General features: G+C 41.0%; 1 protein-coding gene across 5 annotated transcripts in view; it reads right to left on the bottom strand.

Moving 5' to 3' along the window:
- The window catches only part of ZNF609 (zinc finger protein 609), a 201,072-nt gene extending 185,316 nt beyond the window's left edge, over positions 1–15,756 (bottom strand). For all 5 annotated transcript variants that reach the window (XM_086321485.1, XM_086321487.1, XM_086321488.1 and 2 more), the window contains exon 1: positions 15,641–15,756. The gene's annotated coding sequence lies outside the window, so the exon portion shown is untranslated. The remainder of the gene's footprint in view (positions 1–15,640) is intronic.
- Between the last annotated feature and the right edge of the window lie 3,940 nt (positions 15,757–19,696).

The raw sequence follows: 19,696 nt of genomic DNA, 5'->3' as shown, positions 1-19,696 counted from the left end.
TCAACCCTGAATATTCATTGGAAGGACTGTTGCTGAAGCTGAAGCTCCAATACTTTGGCCACCTGATGCCAAGAGCCAACGCACTGGAAAAGACCCTGATGCTGGGAAAGACTGAAGGCAAAAGGAGAAGAGGGTGGCAGATGATAAGATGGTTAGACAGCATCACCAACTCAATGGATATGAATTTGAGCAAACTCTGGGAGACAAGAGAGTACAGAGGAGCCTGGTGTGCTGCAGTCCATGGGATTCGCAAAGAATCTGCAGTACCAGAGTCGGACACCACTTTAGATACTGAATGACAACAATTAATCTGATAAATAAAATATTTAAAAATAATATTATAAAAATATATACTTCTCCAAATATTTCTGGATTCCCTTACAAGTTATAAAACATATTAATCCAATAATTTATCAAAAATCTTATGAGAGGCAGGAGTGAAGCAGATATAAAAGGGCAATGTGAGGTACCTTTGTGGTGATGAAACTGTTCTGTATCTTGGCTGTGGTGGGAATTCCCTGGTGGTTCAGATGGTAAAGAATCTGTCTGCAATGCAGGAGACCTGGGTTTGATCCCTGGATTGGAAAGATCCCCTGAAGAAGGCAATGACACCCACTCCAGTATTCTTGCCTGGAGAATTCCATGAACAGAGAAGCCTATTGGGCTACAGTCCATGGGGTCACAGAGTTGGACACAACTGAGTGACTAACACAAATACACACACTCATAAGTGGGTACAACTAAAACTAGGGAAATCTGAACAACCTGGGTAGATTGTATCAGTGTCAATATCTGGTATGATATTGTTCTATATTTGCATGACATTACCACCAGGGGAAACTGGTAAAGGGTACAAAGGATCCCTCTGTATTATCCTTACAAATGCATGAGACTCCTACAATTAGCTTAAAAGTTTTAATTAAACACACACACACACACACAAAAACCCTTCTAGACCCTATTTCTAATTTCTACTACTTCTACTGTTAACAAATTTTACCCAGTAATTAAGCTAAATTTATTTCTAATTTGAAAAGGTGCTCTCTATCCAATACAGATCCTAAGAACTGGTGAACAAGTTCTTCTCATCGCTTGATGGAGTCTGACAATATTACCTCTGTCTTTAAAAACTAGATTAAAAAATAAATAAATAAATAAATAAAAACTAGATTAAAAAAAAATCATTTTACATGTTTTCATTAAAGCCTTCACTTCATTTGGTCTCCAGTTCTGATACATATTTCTTAGGGATGAAAAGAAGGGGCAATATCACAAACATGGACAAAACTTGGTTTTGTACAGGGGGACGTTTATTTTTATCTTTCTTTAGTTCTCTTCCTAATGATGCCTAGCTTTCCCTGGCAGCACACTGAACTAATTTTTCAAAGAACAGCTTACCAAGATTTCCAGTCTCCTCTAGGGGCTGAAAATCTCATGCTAGCAAAGTGGTTTGGACTTACTGCCTCCTTTTAATGTAATACTATCCACACCAAAGCTCATCTTTGAGTTTTCATCCCTCCCACACAGCCAAGATACTTTGGATGTATAATCTTAAACAATTGGGAACCTAAGCACTTGAAAGAGCTTAGTGTCATGAGAAAACCTGAATATGTCACTTTTGTAAAACATTTATTAAACTGTCAAATAAAATGAGTGTCACTGCTTAAACCCTTCCACCTAGAAGAACTTATCATTGAGATAATTTCTGGAGGTAATGTCATGAGAAACCAGCACAATGCAATGGAAAAAAACAAAACAAAGGAGGCGGCAGGAAAAGTTCAATTCTATTCTTACTCTCCCTGAAGATGTTTAAGAATCTTGGGCAAGTCACTGCACTTATCTGAGCCTCTGTTATTTCATCTATAAAAAGCTGAGATAATTAATATACCATACAGTGTAATACTCTCAGGAGAAACCGGAATAGCACCCTGACATCAAACTCATTAATATCCTTACAATAAAGTGAATAAATATTTACTTGAAACAGAACAAACCACAATGAAAATAGCCATAAATAGCCTCATTAGCTGAAGTCAGGTTTGTGCCTACCTTAAAAAAAAAACAAAACAGCTTTCAGAATTTGGGGGTTTTAGAATTGCAGAGAAGGAACTATAGGCCTAGATGGATGTGATTACTGTCAGAAAGTCAGTTTACTAATACAAAACAAAACACTTTCTCCCATTCCAAGGCTAAAGTTTTTAAACAGCCTTGGCCTGACTTTAATAAAACTAAACGATGTCTACTGGTAACCACTCTGTCCACACACAACTGTCAATGATTTGTCATATGTGACTTCTCTTTATGTAAATTAACCCATTGCCTTGGCCCCAGTAAGTTATATTAATGATACCAAGTCATCTCAATCTTTAATTTACATTTGATCAACTTTCTAATATAGATTTTACTCCCGCTACCTCCAAACCCTTCTTATGGTGAAATCTACTCCAGTCCCTTCATGTAATGATCATGCTACTTAATTTGAAGTGATGTACTTTCACTGGGAGTTACAGTTTATCCTTGAATTTTTTCCTAAATTCTAGGGTAGATGGATTTAGAGATCTGATCAAGAAAAGTTAGACAGCTAGGGGAAAAAAAATGTGTTGGAACAACTAACTAAATATCACCACTTCTGTAATAACTTTTGGGACTTCTATACATTTTTCTGTACTTTATATGCATTAAAAGAGATTAATTCATGTCCCAATTTCTTATTTTTTAAAGTTAAGCTTATCATCATTTGACCAGAAGCTTTAAACTGCTTGGAAAGAGGGAAAAACAGAAGTGAAAATTCTCCAACCTCTTCATCCCTGAATGGATCTTTCACACCATGATCGAGTGAGTAGTCTTACCAATTTTCTAGCGGTCTTCTTAAAAAAGCTCTTAACAAAAACTCTTACCATCAGTTTAGCAAAGAACTTAACTAATTCAACATCTTTTTCTTCTTTCACCTAAAATTTCTAGGCAGCACGCATGACTAACCATCATCACTTTGTGGGTTTCTTTGGTCTTGACTGAAAATGTTTTTAAGTTTTTTTTAAAGATGCTTTTCTCCTCTCGACAGCCTCTGAGACTATGCCAAATGACCATCTGTTTTGTATGGTGCTTTTGATCCCTTGCTTTCTAATAAAATGGTTTTTAAGTCTTTAAACTTTCAGTGGGTTATCTGCTATTTGAAATCTTTCCACTTGTCCTACTGTACATACTTTATTGCAGCTCAATTTCTTAAAAATGAACCCCCCACCTGAGAGATTTTATTCTTCCTCTCCCTGAAGAATGCTGAGCTTAATCAAGATATGATTTCTCTTAAACAGTGTTGACCTACAGAAACCTTTCTCAATTCTTGTTTGTTCCTCAAAGCAAAAATCCTGGTTATTTCTTTGCACTATAGGATCTAAAACTGCCAACTGTGCAGAGAAGTTTATTTTAATCAAAACCATACTTTAAATGTGCTCTTAATAAAGTAGTTAACCAATCTATGAAGAGTAAATAAACCCCATATTATTATTATCTGGCCTAATTTTGTAGCTTCTCCTTTAACAGTTTCAACTCAGTCACATTATTTTGATTAGGACTGTGACATTTTAAGTAAGGATTTCGATCCTTATAAAAATGTAATCGCTTGTTGCCTGTGTCATCCCTATGAAGTGCACAGCCTAACAGCACCACACTTCAACAATTTGTTTCTTTCCATCAAGTATCTGAGATGTGAATTAAATCACTGTTTATCATTATTTTGCCTACCAAGAAAGAAGGAAAAAAATTATATAAGGATGACAGAAATGGCACTCGTCATGTTTATGTAACACTTTTAAATAAATCTAATGCTTCTGATCACAAATTCAGGTAAAATATATTACAGACTTGTTGTTGGAAGAAAATGTCACTTCACTGTTATATTACCTACCTCAATGTGATCTTGTTAAAACTGAATTTCTTTCTTATAGAAAGGCTCCATAAAGAAAAGAATATTACCAGACACTGTCCTGCATTTCCCTCTCTGTCAGATGGTGTTACCGAACTCATCTGAAATCCACACTGCCAGATTTCTAGCTTTGTTAGGACTATAAGGGCCTGCTAATACAAACCCCAGAAACAATACTACTGAAAAAAAACCAACTATCACTAGCAAACTAAACTATGTTAAAAGCATTTCTACTAATTAAGCAAAACTACTTGGTCAGTTAAACTGAGACCTTTTTAACCACTACAGAAAATTAATGACATAACGAATTAATAGCCACCGGCTTTAAAATTCACAGTATCAGTCATATATTACTGTACCACTTGAGCATATGTGGTGAGAATTTATGACGTCAAATCTGACATGTAGCAAATCCTGACAAAGAAAAGCAATGTGATATTTGCCTAGGACCCTCTCTGCCTAAAACAGATTTTTCTTAAGCATCAATCCCAAGTTCATTAAGAACTTTTCTTCTAAAATTTTATATCAAAAATAGCACATAGTATAGTATAGAATGGCAAATAGGCCTCCTTATATATTGCAACCACACAAGTTGATGATATAAATAACTAAAAATAGAGTATACAGGTACCCAGCACCTTTCAGCTACCTCAAATGGCATACAGTATAACAAACAGGCTGAGAGCTTGATGTCCACGAGGAGCATTCTATACAACCCAAGGACAGAAATAAGACATTACATGTCTACATATTAGGTAGGAATTTTAGCTTCCAGTCAATTACCAAACAGCAGTCGGCCTAAGGGATTTTTATTGCCTATCAGCTTCATGTAAAGAAAAAAGGGAAGAGGTAACAGGAAAAATAATGAAATAGTAGAAGGGTTAGGAAAAAGCAAGCAAGGGAACTATAAGAAAATTTACAAAACACAAGTCAAACAAGAGAGCAGCTAGACATCACAAGACATCTTCACCCTCAGGCTGATGAATTAGGTACTGAGACTTCCAGAACAAAGCCAGCTATGCACTGAGAGGAAATCAAAATAACACAAACCTCAAAATTAAAATTTTAGGCTGGAAGCTAAGTGTATAGTCCCTGAAAGCTTATTTTTAATGAGCTACCTCAACCCCCAGAGTTGCTGAGACCTCACTAGAAAGAGGGACTATCATGATATTGGGCTTTTCCTTTTGAGGAAGGAGAAAATTCAGAGGCCTAACTCACCTATTACTCAAGGCACCCAAGGCTCAAATACCACTCCTCAGGGAAACTGGCTATAAGGCCTTCTGTTCTACCCCTGCTGTCTTCCAGACATGACTGCAATTTTCACCATGATTAACTTCCAGGAATGCCAGCCAGAGGAGCAGCCAGGAAAAAAGAACATATTTCCCCCTCACTGTCGGCTAGACCCTTTGGAACAACTACAGACAGTGCCTCTTTCTCTCCTCGGGGCAGAAGAACATTCAGCAACCCCAGGGGTGCCTAACAACCCAGTAACACACTTGCACCGTATTTCTCAAAGATGCCAACTCTGATCATCTTATTTAAACCTGCAAGCTTCCTATTTCCTTCATCTATCCCTCCTCTACACTACTAACCCTCCTTACTCTGTTCTGTTTTTTCCCCACATCAATTATCACCCTCTTTATACTACATAATTATTAATTATGCTTATTTCTATTTCCTTTTGTTAAAAGATCCATGGGGTTGGCATTTTTTGTCTATTTTGCTCACTGATAGATCCTAAGCAGCTTGGACAGGACCTCACATATAGCAGGACTCCAGTAAGTATGTATGGAGTGAAAGAAGTAAATAAGAAAAACTAAAAAGACCTCTTGGAGGCCAACAATATCCAGAAGGCCCAACAATGCCTGTGCTCCTCTAACAGAATCAGCCTGGTTCCCGTGCCTGACCTACCGCACTTCTGTCTGTCGCGTACTACCTCTCCTCACCCCAATTCCTCCATCGGCTAGGATACACGGAACCACAGCACTACTGCAGACAACTACGGGCGACACGTGAGTGTCCTTGAGTCTGAAGGATTCCTGAAGGCTTTCGTAGTCTGCAGCTTGTTCCCAGGTTATTCGGTTTGGGACAAAATGTGTTAGATGCAAGTTATCTTAACACAGAGAAAGTTCTGAAAAAAAAAATCTCAAGAAGTTTCCATTTTCAAAAAAACAAATTCCAATTCAATTAAGCAAGCATTAACATAATAAAGTTATATTCAAAGCACTGGGCTGAAAGTCATGGGAAACAGGAGACTGAGGTCTCTTATGGAGTTTAGAATGAAGGAGGAAAAAACATATTCACATCTAATTATAATCAAAGACAGGGTATGCCACAGTGCTATAACAGAGATTGTAGCAGAGAGTTAAAGAGATACAGAGGAATACAAAATCAATTCTGGAGACACAGGCAGATGGGAAGAAGAAAGTTAAAGTCTTCAGGAAGGAGAGGAAATTTTTTGGTAGGTTGAAGGAAGAGTCAAATTTGAAGCTGAATGCCTTAGAGCAAGGAAGGGCATTCCAACAAAAAAAGAAAAGAAAAAAAACTAAGGTGTTGAGACTGAAAAATGCAAGGTAAGCAGAAGGAATGGCTGTAAAAAGAGTGAGAAATAAATGAAATGAGACTGAAGAAGGCCAGGGTTGGTCAGGTTATAGAGGATATCAAGTGCTGGCCTATACAGGCAACAAGGAGTGATTAAAGGTTTTCAGCAAAGAAGTAAAATGATCAGAACTACATTTTGAAAAGTCCACACTAGAATTCCTTGCTACATACTCTTCTAGAAACAAATTCTTTCCTTTCAGAGCACTTCAGCTCATAATCATACATTCATTCATTGACTGCTGGTTTCCCCAACTAGACGTGTAAGTCCTGAATGGACAGAGACCACATCTGGTCTGGCACACAGTGTTCGATAAACACAGGCGCACCTTGGAGACATTAGGGATGCAGTTCCAGACCACAACAAGAAAGCAAATATCACAGTAAACCAAGTCACACAAATTTTTTGCTTTCCAGTGCATATATAAGTTATGTTTATAATATACTGTAGTCTATTAAGTATGCAATAGCATTATGTCTGAAAAACAAGGTACATATCTTAATTTTAAAATGCTAACCATCAGCTGAACCTTCAGCAAGTCATAGGAGTAACGTCAAAGATCACTATCATAGATCACCATAACAAATATAATAATGATAGAAAGTATGAAATACTGTAAGAACTAGAGAAATACTGTGACACAGAGACATGAAGTGAACACATGTTGGAAAAACAGTGCCAACAGACATGCTTGCCACAGGCTTGCCACCAACCTTTAATTTGTAGAAAATGCAGTATCTGTGAAGCACAGTAAGAAAGGGATGTCTGTATAAACCAAATAAAAACTATAATAATAATGCAGCAGTATACGACATGTAATACAGAAAGAAGCTTTAACCATGAGGTTACTACAATAATACACAATATGGAGGCCTAAACTAGGTCAGGTGAAAAGGCAACGCCAAATGAAAAGATATCTAGAATGATTCAAATTTAGTGAATGAGGTGATGAGATGAGGTGGAAGGAAGAAAAAAGAACGAAACACAATCCCAAAGTTTTGTGTCATGGCAACTGGAAGAACTGTAATGCTTAGCAGAGAAAAGGGGACGCAAGTTCCAGAAATGATGGACTGGAGGTACATTTGAAAGCAAATACCAAGTAGGAAAAAAATTCCCCTTTTCCTCTATCCCATTCAGATTCATAGACTTGGTGAGGCTCACAATTTCAATGTTTCTTCCAATTTCTCTAGGTCCATTGCTAATACCATTCTTGCTGAGCTTCACGTGAAACCTCAAAATTTGTAACTGCAGTTTACAAGGTACATTCCTGAATTCACTACTGCTCACATGAATGTTCATCTCAACCAAACCCAAAGAGCTCACCTAGGAATATTACCAGGAACATTCTGGTAACATACCAAAAACCCACTGGCTTTACTGTGTACATAGAATAGGTAAGACAATGCTGCCTTACTCTATACTGAACCACAGCCTAAGAAACTACAGGTACTAACATGCAATGTGGTATCAGCATACAATGCAACGGCCTAACTGCCAGATTTGGATTTCAATCACGGTGTAGTACCGGTGATTTGGAAATCTACACGGTGTAGATTTCCAAAGGTTGCACAGCACCTATTCTGTAGTACCGGTAGATTTGGAAATCTACACGGTGTACATTTCCAAAGGTTGCACAGCACCTATTTTGGCCACTGTCCAATTCAAAACCCAGACACTTGGGGGAAAAAAATTTCTAATACAAATCTTTCAAAAATCTCATTCAAGTGGAACACTTCCCAAAATAACTTTTAGATTACCTGAGAATTAGTAATGCTCTACAGATGGCTGGGAATAAAGCAGAACACTCTCAGGACTTTTTATGAGTCCAAAATAAACAATAGTTCCGCCCACCACATTTTTCTATTACTGACTGATGGATGTTTTAAGTATAAATTTAAGAACAGTGAATGCTTCTTCCAATGTTCAAAGGTAGATTAAACATGTAATTTTGTTATGTTAACATACACTCTCTCAAAATAAAGAAAGAAAAAACCATCACTCTCTTAACATTCAACAAAAAGCTGCTATTGGAAGTTCCAAATCCAAAAATTAACTGGGAAATGCTGTTTAAAATTCTAACTTGGGGGCTTCACAACTAGGTTATACACTTTTATTCCTTTGCTGCTGCTGCTGCTAAGTCGCTTCAGTCCTTTCCGACTCTGTGTGACCCCATAGATGGCAACCCACCAGGCTCCCCTGTCCCTGGGATTCTCCAGGCAAGAACACTGGTGTGGGTTGCCATTTCCTTCTCCAGTGCACGAAAGTGAAAAGTGAAAGTGAAGTTGCTTAGTCAAGTCCGACTCTTAGCAACATCCATGACCCAATCTTAGCCTACCAGGCTCCTCCATCCGTGGGATTTTCCAGGCAAGAGTACTGGAGTAGGGTGCCACTGCCTTCTCTGATTCCTTTAAACTACTTGAAAGCAAAGACTTCCTAACATCACAGTTAACCCTTGAACACTACGAGTCTGAACTGTGATGTTAGGTCCATGTCTATCTGGATTTTTTTTTTTTTTTTCAATAAATACACACTATAGTACTGCACAATCAGACGCTGGTTAGAACCTTAGATACTGGAAGGCCAACTACAAAGTTATATGAGGATATTTTTATTTCACTGGGGGTGGGGTACCCCAACCCCTGTGTTGTTCAAGGATCAACTGTACTACCAATTTCAAAGTTCCTAAAGTCACCCATCAGCTTCAAATTGCTCAATCCCTTTTAGGGGGTATTTCAGAGATTCCCCCTTGTTGGTCAAACTGCCGATTTTGCATTCGAGCATTAAAAATAACAATTTTATTTTCTAAACAAAACAGTGGGCAACTTTTATGCAATGCCAAGAAGTTAACTCAAAGCAGGTTTCCCACTAACTGGACAGAAACAGAAAAGTGCCCAATCCTACTTCCAATATCAGTCCCATTTGGCTAAAGATTTCAGATATAAGAGATTTAAAGATCTTAAATCCCTGGCTGAATACACAAAATTACTTCTTATTGATATCAGGTAAATCCTTCTAGGTTTGATTTCCTTTTCCCAAGCTGAGGTTCTTTTTATGCAGCTTTCTGATCCCAACTACTATAGCTGGAGCAAGCTAGAAAAAGATATATTTGAAAAATTGGTGAACCTACAGAATGAGGATACAAGACTCTCCAAAAGAAGACAGCTTAGTGGAAAAAAAAAACCAATATACACATATCAAAGAGAAGTGAGAGTCAAGCCCCTGAAACTAAGATTGCACTTATTTGCCCTTCTAAATACTGACACGATTAAAAAAAAAAGCTTATGTTAATCATTTTGTCCCATTCTTTCATCACAATCTTGATATCGTAAAATTCAACACTACACGTAACCTTTAGAGATGATCATGTCTAATGTGCTCATTTTACAGATAAGGAAAAGAAAAACATAGGAGTGACTAGCACAAGGTTACATAGCTTGTGAGAGGCAATACAGTGATCAAAATCTGGGATTTATGGCGCACAATTCTATGCTTTTTCCTTTATGCTTTAAAAAGCCATATTAGCAAACATTTTACACTATTAAATCAGAAAATAAGTAACTGTAACTAAGCCACACAAAAATAAAATTTATCCATATAAAGAGAACAAAGGGTTAGACCAGGAAGTACCCCAAATCAAACAGAAAGACGCAGCATTTGTTCATATAGTACATGCTTTCCTGAGGGCACAACCCGGCACATATTTTCTGAGCCATTTTATTAATTATCACCTGTGGGTATTTGTGTCCTGTGCTTTCATCAAATGAAACTCCTTAAGAGGATGCCACAGTGACTCTGGTAGCAAAGGTTTGAGAAGTGGTAACTTCTGGCACAGATAACTGATGGTACAAAAGGAACCCACATACACACAAGTGGCGCCAGCAATCAAGAAGAGAGGACCGAGTTGAAGAGGGTGGATATTCTGCTGGGAGCAAGTAATCCTGAAAATGAGATAAGAATAAAAATCCAAGAGCAAAGCTGGCCTAATACTAATGACCAGAGAGCACAATAAAAAGAAATCAGTTTCAGAGTTTGCCTGGCATCAGACAGTTCTCACCTGCAAAAGAAAGAAGGAAAAGATTCTTACAGAGACAAAAGAAAGATCACAGGTTTGCTCCTAAGTGATGGATTAGATATGACCTAATAGGTATTTGCCATCTCTTATTTCTGGGACTCTGATCCAAGAACAAACAGCAAGAGAACCATGAAAAATCAGCCCTGTTGGATCTGGAGTTCTGCCTTGACAAGATATAAAGCTCATTCATAGATCTGACTGTGCTCATGAGACTGCAGTTCAACTCCTGCTGCTAGAGCAAGAGGAGGGGGAAGGAAGACAGAAAGGGGTGAGTGGGAAGGAGGTGGAAGATCTGCGTTGTGACTATAATAGCTACAGTAATTAGAGTGTTTCCAAGCTGCTGGAGAAGTCTTCAGAGCAGAGAATGTGGAGGGGCCATGGGGGAGGGGGAAAAACAGGAGGAAGCAAACTACTGAGAATGCTAGGAAAATACATGGTGCTTTGTGAACAGTTTAAAACAAACAAACACCTGTGATGGCTTCATCCAGGGATATAGAGAAGTTTATATTCTTTCCCAGAAGTGAAATTATACAAAGAATGGCTAGGCTGCTACTCAAAGCTAGGTTATGAACTAGGTGTAAACAGATTCTTGCAAATGTCCCTGTCTTTGCAGTGGTCTACCGTTTGCCTCCCTTTTCCCTGAATCAATCAAAAAAATCAATCTATCCATCCATCTATAATATCCAAATCTGTCTCAATCCTTCTAACAGATCTAAGCCTTCACTTCACTTGGAAAACTGATTTCTGAACTCCAAAACAGTTACTATATCGTCTTTCCTGTTAATCAACTGTTAATTAATACCTTGTGAATTCAATTAGGTTGCGCATGCGTGTTTTTCAAGCACTCAGTTTGTCAGCCTAACACAGAAAATGACTGGAGGACACCAGAGAAGTCACAAAATAAACATCAAGATGCTTGTTTATAAATTTTAGGCTCTACAGCACTGCCACTTATAGTGGCATGAACACGTGAAAGAAAAATGAAATCACATTAACAGATGATGATAACCTGGGAGGAAAATCTGGGAATTTGCAGAAAACCTCAAAATAGAAAGTCCTTCTCCAAGTTATAGGAAATGCTACCCTTGTTTTTAAGATAAATATTTACTTGAGCTACTTCCTTGACATGATTTAGTCTTCTGGTGATGACTTGATCCTAACAGTGATGTTAAACTCAAAGCCAGAAAAAGAGAGTTATAAAGGTGTTGGGAGAAACTAAAAATGGCAAACTTCATGTGGAGAATTACATTCATAAAATAAAAACACATGTGAAAGTCTTGAGTAAGCCATGTCAGGTAGACTTAACACAAAAAGTCAATTACATCCTCTGCACAAAACCTGCTGGGTATCCTCCCAGTGGGCTAAATCTTTTTCACCACACTAAAAGCAAAGAATTTTCTCCTTCCCTATCCCCCTAATAAACAAGTGCTAGAAACACTGAATTACCATTATTTCCTTCCCATTCACAGGGCATAAAGCCAGAACTCACAGAAATACAATAGGGCCGTTTAGGACCACATCTAAGGCATGCTACTCAGTAATCTACAAGAAATACAGAGAAGGAAGAATCTCTTCCCTTTATTTCATTATCGCCTCACTAACACACCAGCATCAGGCATTAAGAAATGTGAAAGAAGAATTTCATACATATGAACTGAACCTAAACCACGGAAGACCAAGTATTTTCTTGTCACTGTGGCATGTGATTCTTTAACCACCTGCTCAATAATCCCTCTTCAGCTGCACAGCTGCTGCCAATTCCACATGCCCAGCCAGGCAGGTGCTTTGGTGAATTACCTGTTCCCTAGTGAAAAGAGCCCTTCACTGACTCTTAGTGGGCCCAGAACATGCCAATCAGCATTGCCTGTCTTCATTTTGTCTGTCACAGCCAACTTTTATGAGATATCACAAAGGTATATTTAGTCACTATGTGATTTTGTATTTTGCAAGTTTTTTTTTTAAAGGAAACTGATTTTTAAAAATCAGGCAGAAGTGAGAATTCAGCTGCTTAAAACAAAATTTGCCACACAACATAAGGCTGCCTCATTTCTGAGTGGCCCCATCTGTCTGGCAGTATTCCCATTCACGACCAGTTTCCACAAGGGAAATAACAATTGCTTAGGTACCTATGATCAGGAGAAAGTGGCACTAGAAGGTTCTATTGTGCCTGGCAGTAATAAGAGAGAAAGCAGAGAACTTCTGGAGACCACACATCATTCCTGTACTTGTTAAGTCTCCATGGCTGAGCCCAGGCAGTGGTATTCTGAGTCAAATAAGTAAGGAGTGGCACTTCCACTTGACAGAGCAATCAGTAAACCCCTCAACAAATTATCCTGTTCCAGTCATTTAGCTGCTATATGCTAATTGCAACATAATTACTACCAGAAGCCAAAATTATGCTTCCATATCCTCACACAAAATAAGCACTAATCTGTCCAGCTATCTAGACCTCTCACAAGGAAACATTTTCTAACAAGAAGCTGGGGGAGCGGTGTGGAAATCCAAAGTGTTCTCTGAAAGATGGTCACAATCAGAAGACTTGTAAGTTTCCTTGTGGCAAGGGCCCAATTCTGAAACCACTAAATCTAATCAGGACAAATTTAATCTGAGGCTTCTGCCTTCACTGTCACCTGACAGGATTCAGAAATGAAAGTCAACAGCCCAAGAGCAAAAAGTTTTGGATTCAGTTTAGCTGACTTAGGGACCTAGGACACACAGTTGGAAACAGTCTAAAGACAGTCACCACCTCTAGCAAGGCCTTAAGACACTTTTGTCACCAAGAAATAGAAAGGTCAGAACAACCTGTTCCCTCCTAACAAAGCCTAACACCTCAGCAGCAAGCCGTCATTTTCAAGAAACTCGTTGAAATAAAGAGAAAAGGGAGGCAACGTCGTCAGACTGAGGGCCTCGGAAAGACCCTTACCACAACCAAAGGCTCAGGTTCCTCTTCAATGACACCCAATAGGAAATGGCTGGCTATTGTGGACCACGTATGTTGTGTACAACTGTCCTCTCACAATGACAATTGATTTCTAATCTCTTTTCAAAGAAAAGTTTTCTTTAAAGTCCTAAAGGGAAGCCTCATTTCTAGTCCCTAGTTATTGTTTACCCAACTAACAGTACCGAAGTACCCAACTAGTAGTACTATTTGGGCATTTCTATGAGGTAAATACAAGGATAGGGTTTCTTCTAGCTTGTTCTCATCCTTCTCTCATTAATAACTCCCAAGATCTCAAATTTTTTTGTTACTCTGGCAAATTTCTCCCTAACACAAACACACATATGGATTTTCTGTACAATGAGCAAGTCACATCCTTTCATGAGAATTAAAGATAAAAAGGAAAGTTATTTTGGTTCCCCCAGCTCTTGCCCAGATAGGCAAATTCTGTGGGGTTTTTTGTTGTGCAATTATTCTGACCAGGAAGTCCCCACTAAAAAGGTGCTTGATCCGTGACTCCCTATCTTAACCCTGCTCAGGTTTTTAGTGGTATTCCTAAACAAATAAACAAACATCTTTGTAGGAGTGTCCCATCTCTATAAAAAGGATTAAATTGGCTGGCTTGAACTAGCTTAGAGTCTTTTTCCTTAGAAGTCTGACACAAATCTCAGGATTGAGTCTTCCAGCCACTATTTCTCCTCAACTTAGTACAGGCTAGCCAAAGAGGCAGGCACAACATGGCTGGCATTCCCTATTCTTCTGAAAAATGTGTGCCAATGAGCTCTGCATTGTTCCTCACTCAAAAAGAAGAGCCTTTCTGTCTGGCCTCCTCCAATGGCAAGCCCCAGTCTGGAAAAGGAAGAAAATGGCACTGAGGAGCCTAGGAGATGGAGCCTATCCAAAGCTCTCAGACAAGACTTGAACCTATGACCTTCACTGTGTACACAATAGGCGGGTGAGAGGGACCGGTTTATCTCTGCAGCAGCAGTTCTCAGCCCTGGGGTAGCTCTCCCGATAAAATGACACGACTATTGTGTGTGGCAGCAAAACAGTCATCTCCTCACAACAGCCTAAACCAGCACTCCCTCCCCCAAGACAAAGCAGCAGGGGTGAAATTAACTCAAGGCTGCAGAGCAAAGCCTCACAGAGAAAAGAGAGGCCTGTGGGGGGAGTGGGGACCCTCCTCAACCCCTGGGGCTCTGGACACATGGCTGGAAACAGACAGGCTTTCTCCCCCATCTTTCCCACTCTCATTTAGGTAGGAAGCTGTTTCTTTGAGAATTTAATCATCTGTGATTTGTTCAGAAATATTCCCCCTGAAGGGCTCTGATCTCTCCACCCTGTGTGAGCCTAATTCCTAGAAGCTGAAATGACTGTTTGCTGCTGCCTGTTTCACAAACACACATTAATTGGTCAGATGTGTCTCCTCCTCCTCAACCCCAGAGGGAGGAAGGAGAATCTGAGCAAAGCACAGAGATGATCCAACCGTAATTACACATAAAGGGAAAAGAGGGCAGCACGGGTTTTCCAAACAGGACAGGGTCACAAACCCTCCCGGGGGCACTAGGACAGCAGTTAAGGCCAGGCCCAGGAATCCCTCCATCTTGAAGAAAGGGACAGGAGTAAATGTGACCTGAAGCCTGGAAGGAGCACACACCCACAGCCTACTTACTGCACACTCCCAGCCACCTTGCCCCCCCCCCCCTCCTGGGCCACGCACACGTCCTGCTCCCAGCCCTTCGCCCTGAACCCCCCTAACTCCCTCACTAGCTCCAGTCGCCCCGGGCCCCCTCAAGATACCCAGACTCGCCTCGGAAACTCTCTGGCCTGTCCCCACAACCTGGCCAGACCCTAATCCCCTCTCGAGCACCCCTATCCTCTGCCTGAACCAGCCCTAGCCACGCTTTGAACTTCACCCTGCGCCCCTCGACGCCCCCTCCCCCAACCAGGCAATGACCCCCTCCCCCCCGGCCCTACACACCTTCTCCTCCCTCCTCCCCGGCCCCCCAACCCCCACTTCCTCCGTCAGACGCCGCTATCCCCGGCCCCCTGAGCGCCGCCGCCTCTCTCCTCCCCCAGCCCCGGCTCCACACAAAGCTCCGGACTCACCGCGCGGCCGGTCCCGGGAGCCGCCACCTCCGCCCGCCTGGGCCCCGGGCCGTAGAGCCGCTGCTGCTACGGGGCCCAGGCCGCCATCCGTTCCCGCGGCCCCTCCCCCCCTCCCCACCCCGCCTCGGCTCCGGCTCTCCGCCCCCTCCTCGCGCCGCTCCGCCCCGCCCGCCGGTGCCGCTGTGTCCGGGGCCGCGGGTCCCTCAGCCGCCGCCACCGCCGCCGCCGCCGCCGCCGCGATCCGGGACAACCAGGGCCGCCCAGAAGACCCGGACACTGGACTACCGGGCCCTCGGATCCGGATCCTTGTGCTGTCTGGAGCCGTAGAGCGCAGAGGAAACCCGGAACCTGGATGGAGGAGCCAAATCCTGGGTCTCGGAACGCGCGGTCACACGGAGCCCGGATTAGAGACTCGGAGCCCGGATTAGAGACTCGGAGCTCTGGGAATGCTGGAAAACCCGGCAAGTCGGTTAAAACAGAGATAAACTCGAAGAAGCCTGGATTGGAGAGCTCAAACCTAACGCTCTATCCTCGTGGAAAGAACTCTCGCTGGACCAGACTTCCTCGCAGAGGTCTCTGGGGAACTATCGTACCTTAAATACGGAAGACACCAGTTCTGTAGGTGTCCAACCATGGGAAGAGCAAAGGGTCTGTCTGAACGTGAACATCACAAAGAACCAGCAAAGCTAATCGTGGTTTCATCCACTTTATCACTTGGTTCAGGAAAGTAGCAACCCCTAATATTTTATCCTTTGTTCTCCAATTTCTTATTTAGGATTACCACTAGTTTTCCTCTCCAAAGCACCCATTTCTAATCCAATATCACCTTTCACCTTGCCACCCCGTATCTCTAAGTCCTACTTTGTCCTTTTCCAACACACCATTCTATTTCTAACGAGTTTAGCTTTTATCTTTTCTTATCTGCCATTCGTCTGATTGCCCAGCACAGGATCTAGTAGGCATTCAGCCCTTCTTTAAGTGAACCCTCCCACCTACCTCTCACTCAGGAACCTCATCATACTCTACACCACCTCTTCTCTAAAACGTCCACTCCCTTTCCTAGCGAGAAGAAATTTATCTTAATTCTCAAGTCTTAGTGTCCTTCCTGTGTCCTTGCCATCTTAGTCAGCTCTGCAGTTTTGTTTGGTTGCAGTCTCCAGCACTTGGAATCTTACTTCCCTGACAAGGGATCAAATCCGTGTCCCCTGCGGTGGAAGCTTGGAAGTCCAAACCATTGGACCCCCGGGAAGTCCCAGCTCTGCAGTTTTTATCTTTCCTTTCGCTTACCCTGAGGCATCCTTCAACAGTACCACTCAAGATAGCATGTGATTTGAGGATAAAGGCAGATCATAAAACCCCTTTGCTCTCCATTTCCACATATGCATGCAAAAAGTGTGTGCGTGTGTGTGTCAGGGGGTAATAGCTCAAGATGAACACTAAGCTGCTCTGGCCTAGGAAAAATAATCTCCCCCTGATCCACCCATATTCAGCGTTCTAGGACGGTACAAGAACAAAACTGACCCCAGGTGATGATGTTACAAGTGACGATTCAGCTACTTGCAGGTAGACAAAGAGAAGGGTTAGATTTGAGACAGGTATGACTTAAGAGTTAACACTAAAGTGGCATCTCCTACTAAAGAGCATGCCTCTACCATGGGAAAACACTGAATTGCAAAAATGGGGAACAAAGAAAAGCAAACATTCCTACAGTGAATTTTTAGAGAAATTTCTCAAGCTTAGAAGTACCATTAAAAATTTTCAAGCAATTGAGGCCCTATACAGTAAAAGAATCTTAAGTTTTGACTCCTTATTCCTCTAGACCAGGGTTTGGCAAAATGCGGCTCACAGGACAAATATGTCCCATAAATTAAGAATGGTTTTTACATTTTTGGATGGCTGAAAAATAACCAGAAGACTATTTTGTGATGTGAAAATTAATGTTATTCAAATTTCAGTGTTCATAAATAAAGTTTTAGCGGCTCATAAGCCATGCTCATTCACCCATGTATTATCTATGGATTCATTTCACTTGCACTACAATAGCAAAGTTGAATAGTTGTAACAAGGACCGTATAACCTGAGAAGCCTAAAATACTTGCGTCTGGCTCTTTATAATAAGAGAAAGTGTGCTGACCCCTACTCCAAACAAGGACTGTCTGATAGAACTTTGGGCAATGATGGAATTATTCTATACTTGTGCTGCCCAATTCAGAAGTCATTAGCTACATGTAGCTATGTGAACACTTGAAATATGGTACTGTGACTGAAGAACTGAATTCTTAATTTCACTTAAATAATCACATGTAGCTACTATATTAGGCAGTACAGCTCTAGACGCTTCTCAGATCTTCCGTACTGACATTTTTTACCCCTTGATCCAACATCTCACTCCCTTCCTGTGACACATCTACACCTTCTCAGTCACCATCTCCACCTCACCTTATCTACCAGACTCTGAGTCAAGGTACGGTATTTACTAGGTTTTTGTTCTAGACTCTACATTGTCACAACAGAAATCTGATCAGTCTATGAAGTTTCACCCCATGAATTAATCCACATTATGTGTACAAACATGAATGGACACACATTTACACAAGTTTCTTCGTGTGAGAGGGTGGCACTGTGGCCATGTTCTTTCTTCTCTGCCTGAGAGAAGTAGAAAGCCCTCCGCATGCTAGATCCCTTGATGCTGCTGGAGCCTGTGATATGGATCACCTCCCTCCAAACACATTCACAGAAGCTGACAACAGCAGATGTGCACTTGCTATTTGAATCTCAAGGGAAAAAAAAAAAACAACCTTCACCACAGGACTTTCTTTCCTCCCCCCAGGCCTAATAAACTGAAGTTAGCTGATTTCTCTAGTTTAATAGATGCTTGCTTTTTTACTGGCCTTTTCTAACTGGGCAAGAGAACAACCCCAATACTGTCTCAGTCTTGGCTAGGAGCTCTAGCAAAGGCATTAAAACACACACACACACAAATTTAGCAAATGAAATGAAATCCACATAAACGGGCTTTAGTAGAGACAGTAGTTAAAATGGAAAGAGATTAGGAGCTATAACTCATAAAGAGCCATAACTTTATAATTATTTATAAAAGCAATCTTTAAAGTCTGAAATTTTTACACCTACTCCCTACGGAAAAAAAGGGTTTCTGTAAACTTCCGGCTTTAAAAAAAAAAAGGAGGGAGGACACCTAGTTTTCTTTCTCTAGATTAGCTATAGCAAGTAAACCATCATCCCACCCCCACCTCCCAGCCCCCACTCCATTCTAAACATCTGTCTGCATGGCCAAAGCCTTCTAAATCCTGACAGAGGAAAGTCTCCAGTTTTATATATATCCTACTTTGAGCTTATATAATTGAGACTGTGTCCTGCCTAGAAAAACAAAAACAAAAAAGCTGAATCCTTTAGTAACTGTATAAACTGACAGCCATTGAACCCAACCATCCAAAAGAGAGTAAGATCTTTAACCTGTACAAGAAAACCAGCTCAGAAATGTGGACCTTCCCTCAGGCCAAGGTGTTCCAGAGTAACAGGGTCAGTGCAAAGTGTTGTAAAGTACTGACAGGCTATTCCTGGGCGAGTTTGTACTCAGGCTGCTAAGAATTTCCACTAGACTTTAAATTATGCTATTCATCACTGAGCAACTGAGGGCCATCTACCCCCAAGTCTCTCCCACACTTCCTCCCTGGTGTCTCCACAAATAAAAGAGAGACCTTATACCACCACCATGTGAACTGAAGGGAGGCTTTCACAGGCTGACCGTGAAAAGGAGAAGTTTCCAAGTTACTCCGCCGTTTACTCCTGTGGCTCCAGCTGCGTATTCTGGATGCTGAGGTTGGGTTCTCAAACTTATGAAGTTCTTGTAAACTCTCTTATCACAGCACACAAAATGGTTGCATAACCTGAACTCTTGCATCTCCTGATGTTTTTCTTTAGGCATGCACCCACAATCTATCCAGGTGGAAAAAATCAATCCATACTCTGTGCTCAGGCTGTCGTTCAAATAAAAAGGCATAAAGAAAAACTTTTTTTTTTGCTCCCTGGGCTCTT

The sequence above is a fragment of the Bos grunniens genome, chromosome 10 (assembly GCF_055505025.1).
Source record: "Bos grunniens cultivar Pamir isolate PY7600 chromosome 10, Bosgru_T2T1.0, whole genome shotgun sequence".
Classification (NCBI taxonomy): Eukaryota; Metazoa; Chordata; class Mammalia; order Artiodactyla; family Bovidae; genus Bos; species Bos grunniens.
The sequence above is the reverse complement of the archived record's forward strand: the minus strand, read 5'-3'. Positions and strand labels throughout refer to the sequence as shown.